The following is a 25,310-nucleotide window of genomic DNA, read 5'->3' as shown; positions in this document are numbered from 1 at the left end:
TTGCAGATGACACTAAAATAGGTGGGATAGTAAGTTGCAATAAAGAAATAAGAAATTTACAAATGGATATGGATAGATTAGATTAGAGATACAGCACTGAAACAGGCCCTTCGGCCCACCGAGTCAGTGCCGACCATCAACCACCCATTTATACTAATCCTACACTAATCCCATATTCCTACCAAACATCCCCACCTGTCCCTATATTTCCCTACCACCTACCTATACTAGTGACAATTTATAATGGCCAATTTACCTACCAACCTGCAAGTCTTTTGGCTTGTGGGAGGAAACCGGAGCACCCGGAGAAAACCCACGCAGACACAGGGAGAACTTGCAAACTCCACACAGGCAGTACCCAGAATCGAACCCGGGTCCCTGGAGCTGTGAGGCTGCAGTGCTAACCACTGTGCCACTGTGCCGCCCACGGTTAGGTGACTTGGCCAAAATTTGGAAGATGGAGTTTAACGTGGATAAGTGTGAGGTTATCCATTTTGGTCGGAAGAATAGAAAGGCAAATTATTATCTAAATGGAGAGAAACTTCAGAGTGCTTCGGTGCAGAGGGATCTGGGTGTCCTTGTGCATGAATCACAGAAAACTAGTATGCAGGTACAGCAGGTAATAAGGAAGACAAATGGAATTTTGGCATTTATTGCGAAAGGAATAGAATATACAAGTAGGGAAGTGTTGCTGCAACTGTACAAGGCATCAGTGAGACCACACCTGGAATATTGCGTACAGTTTTGGTTCCCTTACTTGAGGAGGGATATAGTTGCATTGGAGGCAGTTCGGAGGAGGTTCACTAGATTGATTCCAGAGATGAGGGGTTTGTCTTATGAAGAGAGATTGAGCAGTTTAGGCCTTTACTCGCTAGAGTTTAGGAGAATGAGAGGAGATCTAATTGAGGTATATAAGATGATTAAGCAGATTGACAAAGTAGACATTGACAGGATGTTTCCTCTGGTGGGGCAATCTAGAACGAGAGGTCATAGATTTAGGATAAGGGGTAGCAGATTTAAAATAGAGATAAGGAGAAATTACTTCTCTCAAAGGCTCGTGAGTCAGTGGAATTCACTACCCCAGAGTGCAGTGGATGCTGGGACATTGAGTAAATTCAAGGAGGAGATAGACAGATTTTTAATTAGTAAAGGGTTGAAGGGTTATGGAGAACGTGCAGGAAAGTGGAGTTGAGGCCGAGATGAGATCAACTATGATCGTTTTGAATGGCGGAGCAGGCTCGAGTGGCTGAATTGCCTACTCCTGCTCCTAGTTCTTATGTTCTTATGTTATGTTTTTATGTTCTTATTTGGTGCTGGACAAAGTTACAAAAATAAGGAGAAGCGGGCAAGGCCATGGAGAGTTTTGAAAACAAGAGTGAGGATTTCAAAATCGAGGTGTTGCCAGACTGGGAGCCAATGTGGGTCAGCAGGCATGGGGGTGGGCGGGTGATGGGTAAATGGGACTTGGCAACAGTAACGTTGCAAAAGATTGACGGAAACCCTGGAGGAATTGCATGAATGACCGAGGGTGCAATTACAGTGCAGCCATGGCAGGGACCCTCACAGGAGGGATGTGCTCCACATCTGCTGGGTTTTGCCCAACTTAAGCAGTCCCAGTAATCCTGAACCAGGAGAGAATCCATAATTGAAGTGGCAGTGGGGTAAGGCCATTTCTGGGCTTTCCTGTGAATTTTGCCCAAAATGCCCCTGAAGGCTGGTATAGGTCCCATTCAGGATGTAGTGTAGGTCACTGAACAAGAAGAAAATGTAATGGGCCACAGAGCACTTCATTGACATTTATCATGTCTATACCCTTTAGGATCTTCAATACTTCACTAAGATGAACACTATGTCTTACTCTTCTCCAATGGAAACATTCCAGACTTCTGCTGCCTCGATTATTCAGGTAAAGATGCCCCGCTATTAATTTAGTTGCCCTTTGCAGCAACCAATGCCTGCATGAACGTCTCATAATATGGTGGCCATGACCGTACAGGGGGCTTCAAGTGGGATCGGACCACCTGAGAGGGTTCCAGTATTCCATCAACCAATACCCCCAATTTCTTCAACTGTGGTATATTCTGTAAAATAATAGAATATAGTTCATGTCATCAATGCTTATTGCCCTGACAACATGATTTTGCTTTATTGAGAGAGTAGTTAGCAAAGTATATGGGATCTTGGGTTTCAATAATAGAGGTATTGAGTACAAAAGCAGGGAAATTATGCTGAAACCTTATAAGGTTCTGGTTAGGCCACAACTACAGTATTGTGTTCAGTTCTGGTCACCACACTTTGGGAAGGATGTGAAGGTCCTTCAGAGAATGCAGAGGAGATGTACCAGAATGGTTCCAGGGATGAGGGATTCTCGCTACAAGGTTAGGTTGGAGAAGCTGGGGTTGTTCTCCTTGGAGCAAAGGAGGTTGAGGGGAGATTTGATGGAGGTATACAAGAATATGACAGGTGTAGAACCATAGAACCACAAAAAAGCCAAGGCATGGAAGGAGGCCATTCAGCTCATCATGTCTGCGCAGGCTGAAAAAAACTAGCCACCCACTTTAATCCCACCTTCCAGTACCTGGTCCGTAGCCTTGCAACTTGCAGCACTTCAGGTGCATGTCCAGGTACCTTTTAAAAGAATCGAGGGTTTCAACCTCCACCACCATTCCTGGCAGTGAATTTCAGACACCCACCACCCTCTGGGTGAAAACGTTTTTCCTTATGTCCCCTCTAATCATTCCACCAATCAATTAAAATCTGTGCCCCCCTGGTAATTGACCTCTCCGCTAGGGGAAACAGGGCCTTCCTGTCTACTCTATCCAGGCCCCTCATAATTTTGTACACCTCAATTAAGTCATCCCTCAGCCTTCTTTGTTCTAAAGAAAACAACCCTAGCCTATCCAATCTTTCCACATAGCTGCAAACTTCCAGCCATGGCAACATTCTTGTAAATCTCCTCTGTATTCTCTCCAGAGCAATGATGTCCTTCTTGTAATGTGGTGACCAGAACTGTACACAATACTCCAGCTGTGGTCTAACCAGTGTTTTATACAGTTCCAGCATCACAACCCTGCTTTGAATTCTTTTACTCGGCCAATAAAGGAAAGCATTCCATATGCCTTCTTCACCACTCTATCTACCTGTCCTGCCACCTTCAGGGACCTGTGGACATGCACTCCAAGGTCTCTCACTTCTTCTACCCCTCTCAATATCCTCCCGTTTATTGTGTCTTCCCTTGCTTTGTTTGCCCTCCCCAAATGTAATACCTCACACTTCTCCTGATTGAATTCCATTTGCCACTTTTCCGCCACTCAACCAAGCCATTGATATTATTCTGGAGTCTGCAGCTATCCTCTTCACTATCAACTACATGGCCAATTTTTGTGTCTTCAGCAAATTTCCCAATCATGCCTCCCATATTTAAGTCCAATCATTAATATATACCACAAACAGCAAGGGACCCAACATTGAGCCCTGTGGAACACCACTGGAAACAGCTTTACATTCGCAAAAACATCCGTCGACTACTCCCTTTGTTTCCTGTCACTGAACCAATGTTGTATCCAACTTACCACATTCCCCTATATCCCATGGTCTTTCCTTTTTCTGACCAATCTGCCATGTGGGACCTTGTCAAATGCCTTACTAAAATCCATGTAAACCACATTCGCTGCACTACCCTCATTAATCCTCCTTGTTACTTCCTCAAAAAATTCAATCAAGTTAGTAAGACATGACTTTCCCTTAACAAATCCATGCTGACTATCCCTGATTAATCCGTGCCTTTCTAAGTGACAGTTTATCTTGTTTCTCAGAATTGATTCGAATAATTTACCCACCACTGAGGTCAGACTGACCGGCCTATAATTATTTGGCCTATCCCTCGCACCCTTTTTAAACAATGGTACAACATTCACAGACCTCCAGTCCTCTGGTACCTCGCCTATATCTAGTGAGGATTTGAAGATGATCCTCAGCACATCTTCTATTTCCTCCCTGGCTTCCTTTAACAACCTGGGATACAAGCCATACAGCCCTTGTGATTTATCCATTTTCAAGGATGTCAGACCCTTTAGTACTTCCTCTCTCATTATGTTTATCGTATTTAATATTTCACACTCCTGCTCTTTTTCTACAATGTCTGCATCATCCTTCTCCTTTGTGAAAACAAAGACAAACTACTCATTAAGAACCCTGCCCACATCTTCTGCATCCATGCACACGTTCCCTTGTACATGTCTGCTACCTCATCTCCTCTGGAGACCTTCCCTCTACAGCTTCCAACTTCATAGTCCCGCAACCCCCGACAGTCCGCTTCTACCTCCTTCCTAAATTCCACAAACAGGACTGTCCTGGCAGACCCATTGTTTCAGCCTTCTCCTGCTCCACTGAACTTATTTCTTCCTATCTTGACTTCCTATCAACATCCTAGGGGCTACCATTGACCAGAAACTGAACTGGAGTAGCCATATAAATACCATGGCTACAAGAGCAGGTCAGAGGCTAGGAATCCTGAGGCGAGTAACTCACCTCCTGACTCCCCAAGGCCTGTCCACCATCTACAAGGCACAAGTCAGGAGTCTGATGGAATACTCTCCACTTGCCTGGATGGGTGCAGCTCCAACAACACTCAAGAAGCTCGACACCATCCAGGACAAAGCAGCCCGCTCGATCGGCACCCCATCTACAAACATTCACTCCCTCCATCACCGACGCACCGTGGCAGCAGTGTGTACCATCTACAAGATGCACTGCAGCAACGCACCAATCTTCCAAACCCGCGACCTCTACCAACTAAAAGGACAAGGGCAGCAAATGCATGGGAACACCACCACCTGCAAGTCCCCCTCCAAGTCACACACCATCCTGACTTGGAACTATATCGCCGTGCCTTCACTGTCGCTGGGTCAAAATCCTGGAACTCCCTTCCTAACAGCACTGTGGGTATACCTACCCCAAATGGACCTGCAGCGGTTCAAGAAGGCAGCTCACCACCACCTTCTCAAGGGCAATTAGGGATGGGCAATAAATGCTGGCCTGGCCAGCGATGCCCACATCCCTGAATGAATAATTTTAAAAATGACTCTTTTCTCCCCCGGTCCAGTCTCTTCCCACTTAAATCCGTGACTCTTCTGACGCCCTACGGCATTTTGACAATTTCCAGTTTCCTGGCCCCAACTGCCTCCTCTTCACTATGGACGTCCAATCGCTCTACACCTCCATCCCCCACCAGGAAGGTTTGAGGGCTCTCCGCTTCTTCCTTGAACAGAGGCCCAACCAGTCCCCATCCACCACCACTCTCCTCCGCCTGGCTGAACTTGTTCTTACATTGAACAACTTCTCCTTCAACTCCACTCACTTCCTTCAAGTAAAAGGTGCTGCTATGGGTACCCACATGTCTTTTTGTGGGATATGTTGAACATTCTTTGTTCCAGTCCTACTTAGGAACCCCCCCCTAACTCTTTTTCCGGTACATTGATGATTGTATCAGTGCCGTTTCCTGCTCCCGCCCCGAACTGGGAAACTTTATCAACTTTGCTTCTAATTTCCACCCTTCTCTCACCTTTACATGGTCCATCTCTGACACTTCCCTTCCCTTCCTCGACTTCTCTGTCTCCATCTCTGGGGATAGGCTGTCTACTAATATCCATTATAAACCCACCGACTCCCACAGCTACCTCGACTACACTTCTTCACACCCTACCTCCTGTAAGGACTCCATTCCATTCTCCCAGTTTCTCCATCTCCGACGCATCTGCTCTGATGATCTACCGTCCATGACAGCGCTTCTGATATGTCTTCCTTTTTCCTCAACCGAGCATTCCCCCCCACTGTGGTTGACAGTGCCCTCAACCGTGTCCGGCCCATTTCCCGCACCTCTACCCTCACCCCTTCTCCTCCCTCCCAGAACCGTGACAAGGTTCCCCTTGTCCTCACTTTCCACCCCATCAGCCTCCATATCCAAAGGATCATCCTCCACCATTTCTGCCACTTCCAGCGTGATGCCACTTCCAAACACATCTTACCCTCCCTTCCCCTGTCAGCATTCTGAAGGGATCATTCCCTCCGTGACACCCTAGTCCACTCCTCCATTACCCCCACCACCTCATCCACTTCCCACGGCACCTTCGCCTGCTATCGCAGGAGGTGTAATACCTGCCCATTTACCTCCTCTCTCCTCACTATCCCAGGCCCCAAACACTCCTTTCAGGTGAAGCAGCGATTTACTTGTACTTCTTTCAATGTAGTATACTGTATTCGCTGCTCACAATGTGGTCTCCTCTACATTGGGGAGACCAAGCGCAGACTGGGTGACCGCTTTGCAGAACATCTCCGCTCAGTCCACAAGCAGGACCCTGAGTTTCTGGTTGCTTGCCATTTCAACACTCCCCCCTGCTCTCATGCTCACATCTCTGTCCTGGGATTGCTGCAGTGTTCCAGTGAACATCAACGCAAGCTCGAGGAACAGCATCTCATTTATCGATTAGGCACACTACAGTCTGCTGGACTGAACATTGAGTTCAATAATTTCAGAGCATGACGGGCCCCCCATTTTACTTTCATTTTTAGTTATTTTTTTCTTTTTCCTTTTTTGATATATTTTTTTGTGTTTATTTTATTTTATGGCTGCATTTGCTGACAACGCTACCGCTAGTTGGCGCTGCTGTGGCACATGCACAAATGCAGCATGTGCCACTAAAACGTCACAGACTGCGACTTTAGGCAGCTGCCAGGACTAAAGATGGCGCTGCTCAAATAATCACACGGAGGCAACCTAACAAACACATGTCAGCACACAATGGCCGAGTGAGAGAGCGAACAAGCGGGCCGGGGAGCGGGCCTGGGAGAGTGGGGTGGGGAGCGGAGCGGGCCTGGTAGAAGTGGAACGGCCGGCGAATGGGCGAGCAAATGGGCCAGTGACGGAGGAGAGCGGAGCGGCCGGAGACAGCAGCGAGGGGGTGGGAGGGGGGAGGGAGGAGGTGTGCGTTTTTCTGCGCATGCGCCATAAACTTGCAACGGCGACACCAAGGTCTTCGGCTGCTTGCTCCGCACGGCTCTCTGCGGCCTCTCGCTTCCGGCCCTCTCCATCCAGCCGCTTTCTCCAGGTGCAGATCCCCCATCCAGCCGCTTTCTCCCCTACTTCTCAACTGTACTGCAGGCATTGCAGCTGTCTGGTCCCTGCCTTTTGCATCCCCCTCTTCAGGAACTTCTGAATTTAACTCCCTCCCACTACACCCCCACAGCCCCTCTCTACCTCTCCCCCCACCCCCCTCTACCTCTCCCCCTCCCCCTCTGCCTCTCCCCCCCTGCCTCTCCCCCCATCCCCGTCTGCCTCTCCCCCTCCCCCTCTACCTCGCCCCCACCTCCCCCTCTACCTCCCCCTCCATCTCCCCCCCACCTCCCCTCTCCCCCACCCCTCACCTTCCCCCACCTCCCCCTCATAACCACCCCCCCCCACCCCAAGGACTACACCACAGTTGAATATCTGAAGTGCAGTTGCAAAGTCGGGAAAATAGCATCAAAAATCTCAACAATTCCAGGTTTAATTATTGAGAAATGTTATTAAGTGCATTAAACATTCGAGGCACTGCTGTGAATGGATACATGAGTGTTGTTTTGCCAGCATTCCCGTTAGACAGACAGGCCGAATCTCTGCTATGCTGGAGAGCCTTGTGGTGAATGAACGCTTGGCTCTCTATTCCACTACTGTATTGTCCATGTGAAGAAGGCAAAGTCACAAGAGTCTGAGCTCAGTCTATTCTTGGTGAATGTTCCCCAAACGCATCCCAATGTGCGGTCCCACTTCATCCATAAATGCAATGTTCCTTTCCGTATCGTGACAAGTTCCGCAGCATGATCCAGTTGCCTCTGTTGCTTGAATGCCGTCCTTAAGTCTCAAGGATTGTTTTCTCGAGATCATGTTTTACATGAAAAGAAATAAGGAAAGAACATCAGTGTCAGAGCTTCCCTCCCTCCAATGAAATTACTGTTGAGCATGCTTTATGTTCTGCAGTAAAGGCATGTACTGATAACACTGCCAATGAATCACTTAGTACCCACCTCAGCTGTAGGAGTCAGGATGATGTAACTGCCCCTATCTCATGATGGTTCAATGCTGCTCTCAGGGAAAACATGAATGATGTGAGGGTGCTGGAAAAAGAAGCACATTTCTTTTGGACTATGAACATAAAGCAGGCCATTTAGCCCAGCTGTTCCCTGCTAGTGTTTATGCTACTCCTGCGCCTTCCCATCCGCTCCCATTTAATCCTGCCTACGACTATCAGCATCACCTTCCATTTCTTTCGCTCTTATCTACCTTTGCCTTAAAGCAACATTGAGGATGGAGAACGGTGTGGCTGCACTCCCACATCACCAGTTGTGTTCACAGCAAGAGCATTCACATTTGTGCTACTACTGGACACGGCATGCTTGTTTCTTTCAGTGCTCAGTCTCTTCTTGCTGAATGTTCCCCAAGTGCTTGACTGCTTTAGACACCCTCTCTGCTTGACAGGCAGCAGCTGGCAATTACAGAGTCTCACAAGGCTCTGCATGGTTGTTTCAAGGGCGGATGGGAAACAGGAGGCTGTGTGTCCATGTGCACGGCTCTGATGGGTGCAGGAGCAGGTGACTGTGCGTCCATGTGCACTGCTGTGATGGGTGCAGGAACAGAGCAACTTACAACAGGGACTGGAGCACATGCGGTGCCCCAGACAATGGAAATGTTTGCAGAGCAACTTACAACAGGGACTGGAGAACATGCAGTGCCCCAGACAATGGAAATGTTTTCAAAGCAACTTGCACCAGGGACTGGAGCACATGTAGTGCCTGCACACAGCCCCAGACAATGACAAGCTTTTTAGTACAGTGCAGTGGACTGGAGCACATGCAGTGCCCCAGACAATGGAAATGTTTGCAGAGCAACTTACCTTGGAGCAATCTCCTCTTTCTGATAAAAATGAAGCAGACTGAAATCTTCAAAATGACTAAATAATTGCAATAAAATGCGAGAAAATGCCTGACAAAACCTCTCTTCCTTCCACTTTCAGAAACTCGGGCTGAAGCTTGACGCATGCGTGAATACCTGTTGGCGTTGCATCAAGCGCATGCGCAGAGGCCGACCAGGCGAGTTGCCTGAAGATGCACACATCACGCGATGATGTCATCGGCGCATTCGCTAACCAGTGCATGCGCAGAGAGCAGGAGACCGGCTGCGCATGTGCGCACCGCGGCGCAGCCTGATGACGTCAGTGGCGGCCAGCGTTGTCAGGAATCACTTTGTTATTTTATTTCATCTTGGTTTGTTCAGTTTTCTTACCCACTGTTTTTTTCATGTCCGTACTTGCGGCTGTTCAATTTTCAGTCCGTTAACACCCTTTCTGTACTAATGCTTTTTCTTTCAACACACCATTAACATATCTTTGCTCCATGACCTTCTGGTCAGCTATTCTGTGACCTTGTCCTATCTGCACCTTCTCCTTTGTTATCTCTTGCCCCACCCCCACTTTATTTGCTTATAACCTTTTACATTTCTAATATTTGCCAGTTCTGAAGAAGGGTCACTGACCTGAAATGTTAACTCTGCTTCTCTCTCCACAGATGCTGCCAGACCTGCTGAGTATTTCCAGCATTTCTTGCTTTTATTTCTGATAGGCCCTACCCTTTCCTTAGTTATCCCCTTGCTGTTAATGTACTGATAAACCATCTTTGGGTTTCATTGATTTTACCTGCCAATAATTTTTCATATCCTCTGTTTGCTTTCCTTATTTCCTTTTTTACTTCACACTTGCAGTTTCTATAGTTCCCTAAGCTTTCTAAATCATTAAGTTTTTTGTGACCATCATATGCTTTCTTTTTCTGCTTAATCTTGCCCTTGAAACCTCCAGATAACCAAGGGGCCGTAGATTTGGCGGTACCACACTTTATCTTTGTCGGGACATGTCTACACTGTGCTTGTAGAATCTCGCTTTTGAATGCCTCCCATTGGTTTGCCACTGATTTTCCTTCAAGTAGCTGCATCCAGTCCACTATTGCCAGGTCACCTCTCAGCTTCGTGAAATTTGCCTTTGCTCAATTTAGAACTTTTATTCCTTTCTATCTTTTTCCTTTTCCATGATTTTGCTAAAACTAATTGTATTATGGCTACTATCTCCAATATGGTCACCCACTGCTACTTCATCAACTTGCCCAGCTTCATTACTGAAGACTAAATCCAGAATTGCGCCCCCTCCCATTGGGCTTGTTACGTACTGGCTAAAAAGTTCTCTTGAATTCAATTCAAGAATTTTGTTCCCTCTGTGCCCTTCACACTGTTTGTATCCTCGTTTATATTAGGGTAGTTGAAATCCCCAACTATTATTGCCCAATAGTTTTTGCACTCAGACATTTGCCGACATATTTGTTTTTCTATCTCCCTCTCACCTTTTGGGGTCTATAATACATTCCTAGTAGTGTGGCTGTCCCTTTTTTATTTCTGATCTCCCCCCATATGGCCTCATATCATTTAGCATATCATCCCTCCTCACAGCTGTTATTGATTCCTTAACCAATAATACTACACCCCCTCCTTTTTTATTCACCCCTCATCCCGCCTGAAAACTCGATATCCAGGGATGTTGAGCTGCCATTCCTGCCCCTCTTTAAGCCAAGCTTACATTATAGCAATGACATTGTGTTGCCATGTGTCTATCTGTGCCCTCAGCTCATCGGCTTTAGAAACATGGAAACATAGAAAATAGGAGCAGGAGTAGGCCAATCAGCCCTTCAAGTCTGCACCACCATTCAATACGATCATGGCTGATTGTCCAAACTCAGTACCCTGTTCACGCTTTCTCCCTGTATCCCTTGATTCCTTTAGCTCTAAGAACTATATCTAACTCTTTCTTGAATATATTTAATGATTTGGCCTGAACTGTTTTCCGTGGTAGAGACTTCCACAGGTTCACCACTCTCTGGGTGAAGAAATCTCTCCTCATCTCAGTTCTAAATGGCTTACCCCTTAACCTTAGACTGTGACCCCTGGTCCTGGACTCCCCCGCCATCGGGAACATCCTTCCTGCATCTAGTCTGTCCAGTCCTATTAGAATTTTGTAAGTTTCTATGAGATCCCCTCTCATTCTTCTAAACTATAGCGAATACAAGCCTAATCGACCCAATCTCTCTTCATACGTCAGTCCTGTCATCCCAGGAATCAGTCTAGTGAACCTTTGCTGCACTCCCTCCAGAGCAAGAACATCCTTCCTCAGATAAGGAGACCAAAACTGCACACAATACTCCAGATGTGGTCTCACCAAGGCCCTGTATAATTGCAGCAAGACATCCTTGCTCCTGTACTCGAATACTCTTGCGACGGAGGCCAACATACCATTTGCCTTCTTAACTGCCTGCTGCACCTGCATGCTTACTTTCAGCGACTGGTGCACAAGGACACCCAGATCTCACTGCACCTCCTCCTTTCCCAATCTATTGCTGTTCAGATAATAATCTGCTTTTCTGTTTTTGCCACCAAAGTGGATAACCTCACATTTATCCACATTACACTGCATCAGCCATGTATTTTCCCATTCACTCAACCTGTCCAAATCACACTGGAACTTCTCCGCATCCTTCTCACAGCTCAGTCTCCCATCCAGCTTTGTGTCGTCTGTAAACTTGGATATATTACATTTAAATCAGTCATCTATATCATTTATATATATTGTAAATAGCTGGGGTCCTAGCACTGATCCCTGTGGTACCCCACTAGTCACTGCCTGCCACTCAGAGAAAGACCCATTTATTCCCACTCTTTGTTTCCTGTCTGCCAATCAGTTCTCTATCCTTGTCAGTACCTTACCCCCAATCCCATGTGCTTTAATTTTTTTCACGCTAATCTCTTATGTGGGACCTTATCGAAAGCCTTCTGAAAGTCCAAATACACCACAACCACTGGTTCTCCCTTATCTATTCTACCAGTTACATCCTCAAAAAATTCCAGTAGATTTGTAAAGCATGACTTCCCTTTCGTAAATCCATGTTGACTTTGTCCGATCATGTCATTGTTTTCCAAATGCTCTGCTATTACATCTTTTATAATGGACTCTAGCATTTTCCCCACTACTGATGTCAGGCTAACCAGTCTATAATTCTTTGTATTCGCTCTGCCTCTTTTTTTAAATTGTGGGGTTACATTAGCTACCCTCCAATCCATTGGAACTGTTCCAGAGTCTATAGAATTTTGAAAAATGACCAGCAATGCATCTACTATTTCAAGGGCCACTTTAGTACTCTGGGATGTAGATTATCAGGCCCTGGGGATTTATCGGCCTTCAATCCCATCAATTTCCCTAACACCATTTACCTACTAATACTGATTTCATACAGTTCCTCCTTCTCACTAGACCCTATGTTTCCCAACATTTCTGGGAGGTAATTTGTGTCGTCCTTTGTGAAAACAGAACCAAAGTGTGTATTTAATTGGTCTGCCATTTCTTTGTTCCCCATTATAAATGTTTCTGACTGTAAGGGACCCACATTTGTCTTCACAAATCTTTTTCTCTTCACATATTTATAGAAGCTTTTACAGTCAGTTTTAATGTTCTCTGCAAGCTTACTCTCAAACTCTATTTTCCCCTTCCTAATCAATCCCTTTGTCCTCCTTTGCTGAATTGTAAACTGCTCCCAATCCTCAGGTTTGCTGCTTGTTCTGGCCATTTTATATTTCTTCTCCTTGGATCTAATACTATCCCTAAATTATTTTGTAAGCCACGGTTGAGCCACCCTTCCTGTTTTATTTTTATGCCAGACAGGAATGAACAATTGTTGTAATTCATCCATGCTCTCTTTAAATGCTAGCCATTGCCTATCCACTGTCAACCCTTTAAGTAACATTCCCCAATCTATCATTGCCAACTCGCACCTCATACCTTCATAGTTTCCTTCATTTAGATTCAGGACCCTAGTCTCGGAATCAACTCTCTCACTCTCCATCTTAATGAAGAATTCTATCATGTTATGGTCGCTCTTCCCCAAGGGACCCCACAAAACAAGTTTGTTAACTAATCCTTTCTCATTACACAATACCCAGTCTAGGATGGCCTGTTATCTAGTTGGTTCCTCAACGTATTGGTCCAAAAAACTATCACATATGCACTCCAGGAATTCCTCCTCTACAGTATTATTGATAATTTGGTTTACCTAATCTATATGTAGATTAAATTCACCCATAATTACAGTTACACCCTTATTGCATGCATCTCTAATTTCTTGTTTAATGCCATCCTCTACATCACCACTGCTGTTTGGGGGTTGAGATACAACCCTCACCAATGTTTTCTGCCCCTTGGTGTTTCTTAGCTCCACCCATACAGATTCCACATCAGGATTCTCTGAGCTAATATCCTTCCTCACTATTGTATTGATTTCCTCTTTTACTAACAATGCTACTCCACCTCCTTTCCTTTTTTGCCTGTCCTTCCTAAATATTGAATACCTCTGGATGTTCAGTTCCCATCCTTGGTCACCCTGCAGCCATGTCTCTGTAATCGCAACTATATCGTATCCATTTACATCTATTTGCACGGTTAATTCACCTACCTTATTGCGAATACTCCGCACATTGAGACACAGTGCCTTTAGGCTTGTCTTTTTAACATTCTTAGTCATCTTAGCATTATTTCACACTATGGCCCTATTTGTTTCTTGCCCTTGATTTCTATGCCTTCCACCTTTGCCTTTTTGTGTCCTGTCATTCGTTTCTATCCTTGTTTCCTCCTCCTTAGTCTCCCTGCTCAGGTTCCCATCCCCCTGCCATTCAAGTTTAAATCCTCCCCAACAGCACTAGCAAACATCCCTGCGAGGACATCGGTTCCGGTCCTGCCTGGGTGTAACCCGTCCCGCTTGTACAGGTCCCACCTTCCCCAGAACTAGTCCCGATGTCCCAGGAATCTAAATCCCTCCCTCCTGCGCCATTTCTCCAGCCACGCATTCATCTGGTCTATTCTCCTGCTCCTATACTCACTAACATGTGGCACAGGAAATAATCCTGAGATTACTACCTTTGAGGTCCTGCTTTTTAATTTAGCTCCAAACGCCTTAAATTCATCTTGCAGGACCTCATCCTCTTTTCTACCTATGTCGTTGGTACCGACATGTACCTCGACGACTGGCTGTTCACCCTCTCCCTTCAAAATGTCCTGCAGCCGCTCCGGGACATCCTTGACCCTAGCACAAGGAAGTCAAAATACCATCCTGGAATCTTGTTTGCGGCCACAGAAATGCCTGTCTGCTCCACTTACAATTGAATTTCCTATCACTATGGCTCTCCCAGTCTTTTTCCCCCTTCCTATGCAGCAGAGCCATCCGTGGTGCCATGAGCTTGGCTGTTACTGCTTTCCCCTGGGAGGCCATTCCCCCAACAGTATCCAAAGTGTTATATCTCTTTGAGAGGGGGATGGCCACAGGGGACTCCTGCACTACCTGCTTGAGCCTTTTCTGCCTGTGCAGCCATTACCTGCAGTGTGACCACCTCGCTAAACATGCTATCCATGATGTCCTCAGCATCGCGGATGCTCCACAGTGAATCCACCCACAGCTGCAGCTCCATAATGCGGGTAGCCAGTAGCTGCAGATGGATGCACTTCCTGCACACATGGTCGTCAGGGACACTGGAAGCGTCCCTGATTTCCCACATAGTGCAGGAGGAGCATATCATGGGTGCGAGCTCTCCTGCCATGGCTTATCTTTAGATTAATTAGTTACTCACTTTAAAAAAATACTAATTACACTAGGGGCCTTGTTCTACTCCAAACACTGCCCACTACAATCTAAAGTCCTTAATAAATTACACTAATTAAAAAAAACACACTTTAGTGGTACTCACCTTAACGCTTGAGGTTTTTTTTTCAAAACACCCAACTTTCTCCTTTTTTAAACGAGTAAAATGCACTAACAGCTGTTACTTACCAACCAATCACCTTTCAGATTTCTCGTGATGTCATTGTAAGTCTTTTTTTCCTCTTTTGAGTCTCAGTGCTTGAGACACAGACAGAGAGAGAGAGAGAGACAGAGCCTGCCACCGCTCCGGTCCTAACGCAAGTAAGGGCCTCGAGCCTCTCTCTCTCCTTTTCAGGTCCCGCTCAGGTCTCCCAGGTCCGCCTGCCACCGCTCCAGTCCTCCAGTAAGTTATTTGCTATACTCCTTGCATTTAAATAAATACCTTTTAACACTGCCAAATTCATGTGCTGCACACTTTTTAACCTTTGCTTCTTCTGTCTAATTTTCTGCCTCCCGTTTCCTGCCCTGAAATTGTCCTATCTAAGACTGCGCTCGGGTTCCCATCCCCCTACCAAACTAGTTTAAACCATCCCCAACAGCACTAGCAAACCTTTCTGCAAGGATATTTGTCCTAGTCCTGTTCCGGTGTCGACCGTCCAGCTTGTACAGGTCCCACCTTCCCCAGAACCAGTACCAATGTCCCAGAGATCTGAAGCCCTTCCTCCTGCACCATCTCTCCAGCCATGCATTCATCTGGTGTATTCTCCCATTTCTATACTCACTAGCACGTGTCCTTGGGAGTAATCCGGAGATTACTACCTTTGAGGTCCTGCTTGCTAATCTCTTTCCTAACTCCCTAAACTCAGCCTGCAGGGCCTCATTCCTCTTTCTTCCTATATCATTGCTACCAATGTGGACCATAACCTCTGGCTGTGTACACTCGCCCTCCAGAATGTTCTGTAGCCACTCGGTGATATCAATGATCCTTGCACCAGGGAGGTAATATACCATCCTGGAATCATATCTGCGACCACAGGAATGCCTATCTGTTCCCCTAGCTAGAAAATCCCCTACTACTATTGCTCTCCTGTCTTTTCTCCTCCCTCCCTGCACAGCTGAGCCACCCATGGTGCTCTGGTCATGACTTTCGCTGCACTCTCCAGAGGAACCCTCTCTCCCATCAGTACTCAGAACTGAATACCAGTTAGAAAGTGGATGCCCTCCGGGGACTCCTGTACTACCTGCCTTGACCTTCTTGTCTGTCTGGCAGTCCCTCTCTGCCTGCGCTCTCTTAAGCTCTGGGGTGACTACCTCCTGAAACGTGCTCTCCACATTGTTCTCTGCCTCACAGATGCACCACAGTGACTCCAGCCTCCGCTGGAGTTCCGAAACCTGGAGCTCAAGCTTCTGTAGCCAGTGACACTTCCTGCAGCTATGTTTGTCAAGGACACATGGTGCGTCCACGACTTCCCACATACCACAGGAGGCACATTCCACCTGGCCGAGCTGCCCTGCCATACCTTAGCTTTACAAACCAATTATTGCTCATGTAATAAGTAGAATAACTTACCAATGACTGACCAATCAGCTTCTTCCCCTGTACCGTGGAGGCTGAACAGGCAGAAAAGAAAAGAAAAAGACCAAAGAGCACGTCCTTCCCCAGTCAGTGAAATCCCTCACACACAACTCACAGCCTCACTCTCTGTCCAAACAGCACTTTCTAATTAATAATTACAAATAAATTACACCAACGAAAACATTGCTTGTCCTAACCTTACCACTTATAAGGTAGCTACTTGAAGGTTTAAAAAATAACTTTTTTCTCTCTCATTTTTGAGCTATTTACAGGCACTTACCAAAATCTGTTACTCACCAACCAATCAGCTTACGGATTTCCCGTGATATCACTGTTGTTTTTTATTCTCACTTTTCAAGACCAGCCCGCGCCGACACAGACAGAGACAGAGCCTGCCTCTCCGCTCTTCAGGTTAAGTAAAGGCCTCGAGCCCCACTCTTTATTTACAGCTCCCATTCAGGTTTGATTCCTCCCAGGTCTGCTGACTGCCTCTCCAGTCTTCAGGCAAGTTAGATAAGGTAAATAAAGAAAAGCTGTTCCCAGTACCTAATGGTACAAGGACTAGGGGACACAGATTTAAGGTTTTGGGCAAGAGATGCAGGGGGAATGTGAGGAAGATTTTTCTTACGCAACAAGTGGTAATGACCTGGAACTCACTGCCCATGAGGGTGGTGGATGCAGAGATGATCAATGATTTCAAAAGAAAATTGGATAGGCACTTGAGGGAAATACATTTGCAGGGTGATGGTGATAGAGTGGGAATGGGACTGACTGGATTGCTCTACAGAGAGCCGGCATGGACTCGATGGGCCAACTGGCCTCCTTTTGTGCCATAATGACCCTATGACTCTATTCCACATTAAATGATATTCTACAATCATTAGATCAGCTCCCCAATCTATCCAGGCTCTCTGTATCATTTAATTTCTGTTTCTGTCCCCACTTCTAGATTTGTAGCACCTTAGAATGACAGAAAGTGAATGATGGAGAAGGAAATAGGGTGAATTAAAGGGAAATCCAGTGCACAATGAGAAATAAAATGAGAAAAAGAAAGATTGGGTTAGGAGATAAAGCGAGAAGAGACAGAAAGGAAAAGTAAATGAAAAATGTAAAAACTCTAAATTTTCTATACTCTTGCAACAATTTATTACCTGTAGGAATGAGATTCCACAGTTTTAATTTTCCCTTTTTGGACCGGAGAGGTTAGAGGACACTGCAGTAACATAAATCTGCTTATCAAAAGGGTCCTTACACTGTTAAGTGCCAGCCCTAACCTTCTGCAGAGTTTAATTCCTATTTAAGGCACAACTGCAGCAATTTCTGGAAACTCAGGAGGAAGTTGAGTGGGATATCCAAGGTGCAATCTTTCAGATCAGATGTTAACCAAGGTCCCCTGTCTTCTCTCGCAGGTGAACATTAAAGGTCTCATGGCAGTAATTCACAGAAGAGCAGAAGAGTTCTCCCTGGTGGCCCGGCCAATATTTATTCTTCAACCGATATCACTAAAACAGATTATCTGGTCAATATCACAGTGCAGTTTGTGGGATCTTGCTGCACACAATCAGGTTACCGTGTTTCCTCCATTACAACTGTGACTACACTTCAAAAGAACTTCATTGGTTGTAAAGTGCTTTGGGATATCCTGAGGTCGTGAAAAGCATTTTATAAAGGCACATTTTTCTTTTATGGAATCCCTACTTCATTAGTTCCTCCCAAAAATGACCAACTGTTGTAGAACCTTGCCAAAACAAAATGTATAAGGTACTGCCTGGGAATCTTCCAATCCAGAAAAACCATAAGGGATATCATTCAATAAACATAATGGTAGCATGTGACCAGAAGGATATCGTTGTTTTTATCCTTCAACCTACACTTGATTTGTTATTCTGTGCAATTTGTCTGTCTCATTAATTTTTGATGTTGTCATGCCCCACCCGCCAAGAACGGGGCACATTAATTCTGCCACATGAGCATTGATTTTTAAACTGTTACTGGAGGAAAGAAATAACTTGCCTTTTAAAAAAAAGCAATACCAGACCCTTGACTGGGAGTACATTTGCATATTTACAGACGGTGCTTAAAGGGGACAAAGGACCATTCCCTCCTCCAATTTAATCCACAATGGACTTTTGATTACCAGACATTGAGGGTGGAGGAGCTCTCATTCCAGGCTAACTGCTAAGATGGCCGAATACACAAACAGACGTGGTCAGACTGGTTTAGTCACATGACTAACTGGCTGTTGGAGTTTTTTGAATTTGAACTTGCCACAGAGTTTTAAACTGGCAGAAAACTCTTTGCTCCTAGACTGACAGCCTCTCTCTCCTGTCTGCTCCCAACTCTTTCTCACAGAACTGAAGACCCATTGAAGACACAGGAACCCCAAGAGAGAAAAGTCTCCTACAGTGAACAAGGTTTAAGAAGAATACTGGGCCTTAATGAAAAGCAAAACTACCTACATCAAGGACTCTACAGCGAGCTCGAAGCACAGTAACAAACCCCTTCATAGATTACCTCAAACATTTTCACTTTATTTTTCTTATGATCTTTTCTGTCCCTATTTACATGTGTGTATCACATGTGCATGCTACCATGGGCACGTCGTGTATCCGTAGGCGTTAACTGAATTAGAGTTTAAGTTTAAGTTTTAATAAATTTCACTTTTCTTCTTTAAACCTAAGAAAGCCTGTTTGTGCTGGTTTCTTTGCCTTATACTTGGAAAGCGGTGGACAAGGATTCACCAAGGGGGAACTAAAACACAGTGTGTTTAACACAAAACCCTGCTACAGTAAGTCCAGGTGAAGGCTGAGAAAGACCCCTAGACACCTTTCTTACCTGGTCATAACAATGTGGATAGGCCGAGTGTAAAATCCATGGAATCGAGCAAAGCATAGTTATAATCGATTCCATAATGCTATCAGTCTGAAGTCACACTACCAGCAGGGAATGATGCCCATGCACATGAGGTCCATGCAAGCATACTACTGCTCACTATACCGCACTTGATAACTTTAATGGGTGGAAAAGAGGGAGGAAGGGAGGTGTACACTAGTAAAGTGGTTATGTTACAACAGTATGATCCAGAGACATGAATTCAAATCCCAGCATGGTGGCTGGGGAATTTAAATTCAGTTAAGAAATAAATCAGGAATAAAAAGCCAGTATCAGTAATGGTGCCATGAAACTATCATCAATTGTCATAAAAACCCATCTGATTCACTCACGTCCTTTAGGGAAGGAAATCTACTGTCCTTACCTGCTCTGGCCTACACGCAATACCCTCTGAGATGGCCTCGCAAGCTATTTAGTCGTACAGGCTTTGGAAATAAAGGCTGGCCTTGTCAGCAATGCCTACATCCCATGAGTGAATTAAAAAATGTGGTTCCTTTCATAACCTCGGGATGTCCCAAAGCACATCAAAGCTAATGAAGGAATTTTGACGTGTAGGCACTGCTGTAATAAAGGAGAGAAGATGAACAAAACCAAGAATTGGTGATTGGGTGATTTTTTAAAAATTCATTCATGGGATGTGGGCGTCACTGGCCAGGCCAGCATTTATTGCCCATCCCTAATTGCCCTTGAGAAGGTGGTGGTGAACCCAAATTTAAGTTTTAACACCACATTATAGAATAACTTGACACCATCAGGCACAAAATAAGTTTCAAAATAAGGAGCCTGAATATTGCAAAAGGTTTTTTTTTAATTTACAGGACTTGGCATAAGTTTATACAGCATCCACTAATTCTATAGAGTTTAGTAATTCACTGCTCCTGAGGTGCTGCATGCTTCTTTGCCCAAGTGAACTGGTCTTGTCTGATAACCTGAGTTTAGCCATTTACATGAATGCCAGGCACATTTTGTATGACACTGTGGGAGAGCACAAAGGATGCAGGATCACAACGTCCAATTGCAGCAGCTTATAAAGGGCCGCTGGCACGTTGCAGGCGCTATTTATTTTTCTGAACACTAGCAACAACAATAACTTGCATTTGGATAGAAGGCATTCAATAAAGTGCAACATCAAAGGTTATTGCAGAAAATAAGAGCTCATGGTGTAAGGGGTAACATATTGGCATGGATAGAAGATTGGCTAGCTAACAGGAAACAGAGAGTAGGCATAAATGGGTCCTTTTCGGGTTGGCAAGATGTACCAAGTGGTGTGCCACAGGGATCTGTGCCGGGGCATCAACGTTTTACACATTATTTATAAATGAGTTAGATGAAGGGACTGAAGGTATGGTTGCTAAATTTGCAGATGGCACAAGATAGGTAGGAAAGTTAGTTGTGAAGAGGACATAAGGAGGCTACAAAGTGATATGGATAGGTTATGTGAGTGGGCAAAGATCTAGCAAACAGAGTATAACGTGGGAAAATGTGAAATTGTCCATTTTGGCAGGAAGAATAAAAAAGCATATTATCTAAATGGTGAGAGATTGCAGAGGTCTGAGATGCAGAGGGATCTGGGTGTCCTAGTGCATGAATCGCAAAAGGTTAGTATGCAGGTTCAGCAAGTAATTAGACAAAGTATACAAGAAGAAATATTGGGTGCTTGTGATAAAGGGACGGCAATAATCATGGGTGATTTTAATCTACATATAAACTGGAAAAATCAGATTGGCAATAGTAGCCTGGATTATGAGTTCATAGAATGCTTTCAAGATAGTTTTTTAGAGCAGCACATTCTGGAACCAACCAGATAGCAGGTTATATTAGACTTGATTTGTCTAATGTGACAGGAGTAATTAATGACCGCAGAGTAAAGGCGCCTCCAGGTAGCAGCGACCACAATATGATTGAATTTTACATGCAGTTTGAAAGAGAGGAGTGGGTCTAAGATTAGTATTTTTAACTTAAATAAGGGCAACTATGTGGCATGAAAGCTGAGCTAGCTGAAGTGAACTAGGTTACTAGGCTAGGAGATAGATCAATAGAGAAGCAGTGGTAGACATTGAAGGGGATATTTCAGAATACTCAGAATAAGTATATTCCTACTATAAAGAAAAATTCTAATGGGAAGACCCACCATCCGTGGTTAATGAAAGAAGTTAAGGAAAGCATCAAACTTAAGGAAAAAGCATATAATTGTGCAAAGATGAGTGGTAGGTCAGATGATTGGTCAGAATATCAAGAACGGCAGAGAATGATTAAAAGGTTAATCAGGAGAAAGAAATCAGAGTACGAAATGAAGCTAGTTAGAAATGTAAAAACAGATAGCAAGACTTTCTACAGGCATTTAAAAGTAAGTAAAGTGAGTGTTGGTCCTCTGGAGAGTGAGACTGGGGAGTTAATAGTAGATAATAAGGAAATGGGCGATGAAATGAACAAATATTTTGCTTCTGTCTTCACTATAGAGGATACAAAAAAATTACAGTAACAGCTGTAAATCAGGAGGTGGAAGGAACAGAGGAACTTGGTGAAATTACAATCACCAGGCAAGCAGTACTGAGCAAACCGATGGAGCTGCGGGCTGACAAGTCCCCGGGTCCTGATGGGTTTCATCCTAAGGTCTTAAAAGAGGTGGCTAATGAGGTAGTAGATGCGTTGGTGTTAATTTTTCAAAATTCGCTGGATTCTGGAAAGGTTCCATCAGACTGGAAAGTAGCAAATATAACCCTACTATTCAAGAAGTGGGAGAGGCAGAAAACAGGCAACTATAGGCCAGTTAGCTTGACATCTATCATGTGGAAAGTGTTAGCATGGTTTTGTAAAAGGGAAATCATGTTTAACCAATTTATTGTGGTTCTTTGAAGGAGTAACATGCGCTGTGGATAAAGGGGAGACTGTTGATGTACTGTACTTGGATTTCCAGAAGGCATTTGACAAGGTGCCACATAAAAGGTTATTGCGCAAAGTAGGAGCTCATGGTGTAAGGGGTAACACAATAGCATGGATAGAAGATTGGCTGGCTGGCAGAAAACAAAGAGGATGCATAAATGGGTCCTTTTCTGATTGGCAGGATATGACGAGTGGAGTCCCACAGGGGTCTGTGCTGGGACCTCAGCTTTTTACAATTTATATCAATGACTCAGATGAGGGGAGAGATGGCTTGGTAGCTAAATTTGCAATGACACAAAGATAGGTAGGAAAGTATGTTGTGAAGAGGACATAAGGAGGTTGCAGACCAATATAGATAGGTTGAGTGAGTGGGCAAAAATCTGGAAGATGGAGTCTATTGTGGGAAAATGTGAAGTTGTTCACTTTGATAGGAAGAATAAAAAAGCAGAGTATTACTTAAGCAGAGAACGACTGCAGAATTCCAAGGTGCAGAGGGATCTAGGTGTTCCAGTGCATGAGTCACTAAAAGTTTGTATGCAGGTACAGCAAGTCATAACGAAGGCTAATGGAATATTATCCTTTATTCCGAAAGGAATTGAAAATAAAAATAAGGATGTTACGCTTCAGTTATACATGGCATTGGTGAGACCACATTTCGAATACTGTGTGCAGTTTTGGTCTCATTATTTAAGGAAGGATGTAAATGCATTGGAGGCGGTTCAGAGGAGGTTTACTAGATTGATACCTGGAATGAGCAGGTTGATTTATAAGGAAAGGTTGGACAGACTGGGCTTGTTTTTATTGGCGTTGAGAAGAGTGAGGGGAGACTTGATTGAAGTATATAAGATCCTGAACAGTCTTGACAAGGTGGATGTGGAAAGAATGTTTCCTCTTATGGGTGAGTCCAGAACTAGGGGGCACTGTTTTAAAATTAGAGGTCACCCTTTTAGGACAGAGATGAGGAAATTTTTTTTCTCTCAGAGGGTTATGCATCTTTAGAGTTCTCTGCCTCAGAAGGTGGTGGAGGTGGGGTGATTGAATATTTTTAAGGCGGAGGTAGATAGATTCTTGTTAAGCAAGGGAATCAAAGGCTATCGGGGGTAGATGTGAGTGTGGAACTTGAGACACAAACAGATCAGCCATGATCTTAGTGAATGATGGAGCAGGCTCAAGGGGCCGAATGGCCTACTTCTGCTCCTAATTCACCTAATTCATATGTTTGTAGGAAAGCTAATAGAATGTTATCATTTATTGCGAGGAGAATTGAATACAAAAGTAGGGAGGTTATGCTTCAGCTATACAGGGCATTGGTGAGACCACATCTGGAGTATAGTATTGGTCTCCTTATTTAGGGGTGGATTTAAATGCATTCGAAGCAATTCAGAGAAAATTTACTAGACTAATATCTGGAATGGGCTGGTTGTCTTATGAGGAAAAATTGGACAGGTTAGGCTTGTATCTGCTGGAATTTAGAAGAGTAAGAGGCGACTTGACATATAAGATCCTGAGGAGTCTTGACATGGTGGATGTGGAATAGGTGTTCTCCCTTGTGGGAAAATCTAGTTCAAAATAAGGAGTAGCCCATTGAGACAGAGATGAGGAGAAATTGTTTCTCTCAGAGGGTTGTGAGTCTTTGGAATTCTCTTACTCAAAAGGTAGTGGAAGCAGAGATAGATAGATTCTTGATAAGCAAGGGGGTGAAAGGTTGTCAGGGGTAGGTGGGAATGTGGCGTCGAAGTTACAATTAGATCAGCCATGATCTTATTGAATGGTAGAATGGGCGGCACAGTGGCGCAGTAGTTAGCACCGCAACCTCACAGCTCCAGCGACCCGGGTTCAATTCCAGGTACTGCCTGTGTGGAGTTTGCAAGTTCTCCCTGTGTCTGCATGGGTTTCCTCCGGGTGCTCCGGTTTCCTCCCACATGCCAAAGACTTGCAGGTTGATAGGTAAATTGGCCATTATAAATTGCCCCTAGTATAGGTAGGTGATAGGGAAATATAGGGACAGGTGTGATGTGGTAGGAATATGGAATTAGTGTAGGATTAGTATAAATGGGTGAATGATGTTCAGCACAGACTCGGTGGGCCGAAGGGCCTGTTTCAGTGCTGTATCTCTAAAAAAAAACAGGCTCGAGGGGCTGAGTGGCCTACTCCTGCTCCTAATTCGTATGCTTCAGAGAAACGGTAGAAAACAAAATTTTACACCAGGCCACATAAGGAGATATTAGGCAAGATGACTCAAAAGCTTGGTAGATTTTAACGATCATCTTTAAGGAGGAGAAAGAGAGGTAGCGAGACAGAGAGGTTTAGGGAGGGAATTCCAGAGCACAAAATGCTGAAAGCCTGGCCACCAATGGTGGGACGATTAAAATCAGGGATGCTCAGAAGGGGAAAAGAAACAACAGAATCCACCTTTTGATATCAAAGTGTCTATATTTAAATAAACTAGGTGATTTTGTTGATGAGAAAAGTGTAAGTTATTCAGCCGCCCTGCCTTCCAGCACTAAATGTTGAGGGACTGTTTCACCAGCTATGTTATCTGATGAACATCTCTTGGCATCAGAGAGGCCCGATGAGCTTTGCAAGCCCTTGGTGTACAGACAATTAGCATCCAGCCCCTTCCTGCATGCATTTACCTGCAATGCCCACACTGGACATGCAATAGACCTCAGGCTTTCACGGTCGATGCGACAGGACCCCTGCCCTGCAGTGCCCCACTTAAACCCACAGTTATATTCAACAGAATCTTTCCATCACTTCAAAAAATTAAAACAGCACAAATGCGAGACACGCCATTTCATCACAGAAAAGTGGATTTTCATTTGCAATGGAAATCTCACAGTGGCTTCACATTCAGTTATGAAATCATTTATCATCACAAAATATCGTTCTTCCATCCATCTGTAGCCAGCACAAATCAGAACAGATCATATTTTACTGTTTGCAATGCCTGACCTTGTCAAATTAGCTTCAGCCCGGATACAAAATTTAATCTCAGATTTCTATCGCTGGAGAAAATGTCAAGATCCTGAAATCTTCTAACATTGAATGATTCCGACTTGATTAAGGTTTCCTTCTGTTTCTTTGATTTCAAATTCTTTTGAAACATTGCACAGGATTGATTGGAGAGAGCAGCTACAGTAATCTTTTATATCAGAATGTGTAACTGTTTGATAATCAAGCTGTTATTAATCAATTATTCTATGCA

Source organism: Heterodontus francisci, chromosome 5 (genome assembly GCF_036365525.1).
Source record: "Heterodontus francisci isolate sHetFra1 chromosome 5, sHetFra1.hap1, whole genome shotgun sequence".
Lineage (NCBI taxonomy): Eukaryota > Metazoa > Chordata > Chondrichthyes > Heterodontiformes > Heterodontidae > Heterodontus > Heterodontus francisci.
This window is presented reverse-complemented; position numbering follows the sequence as displayed.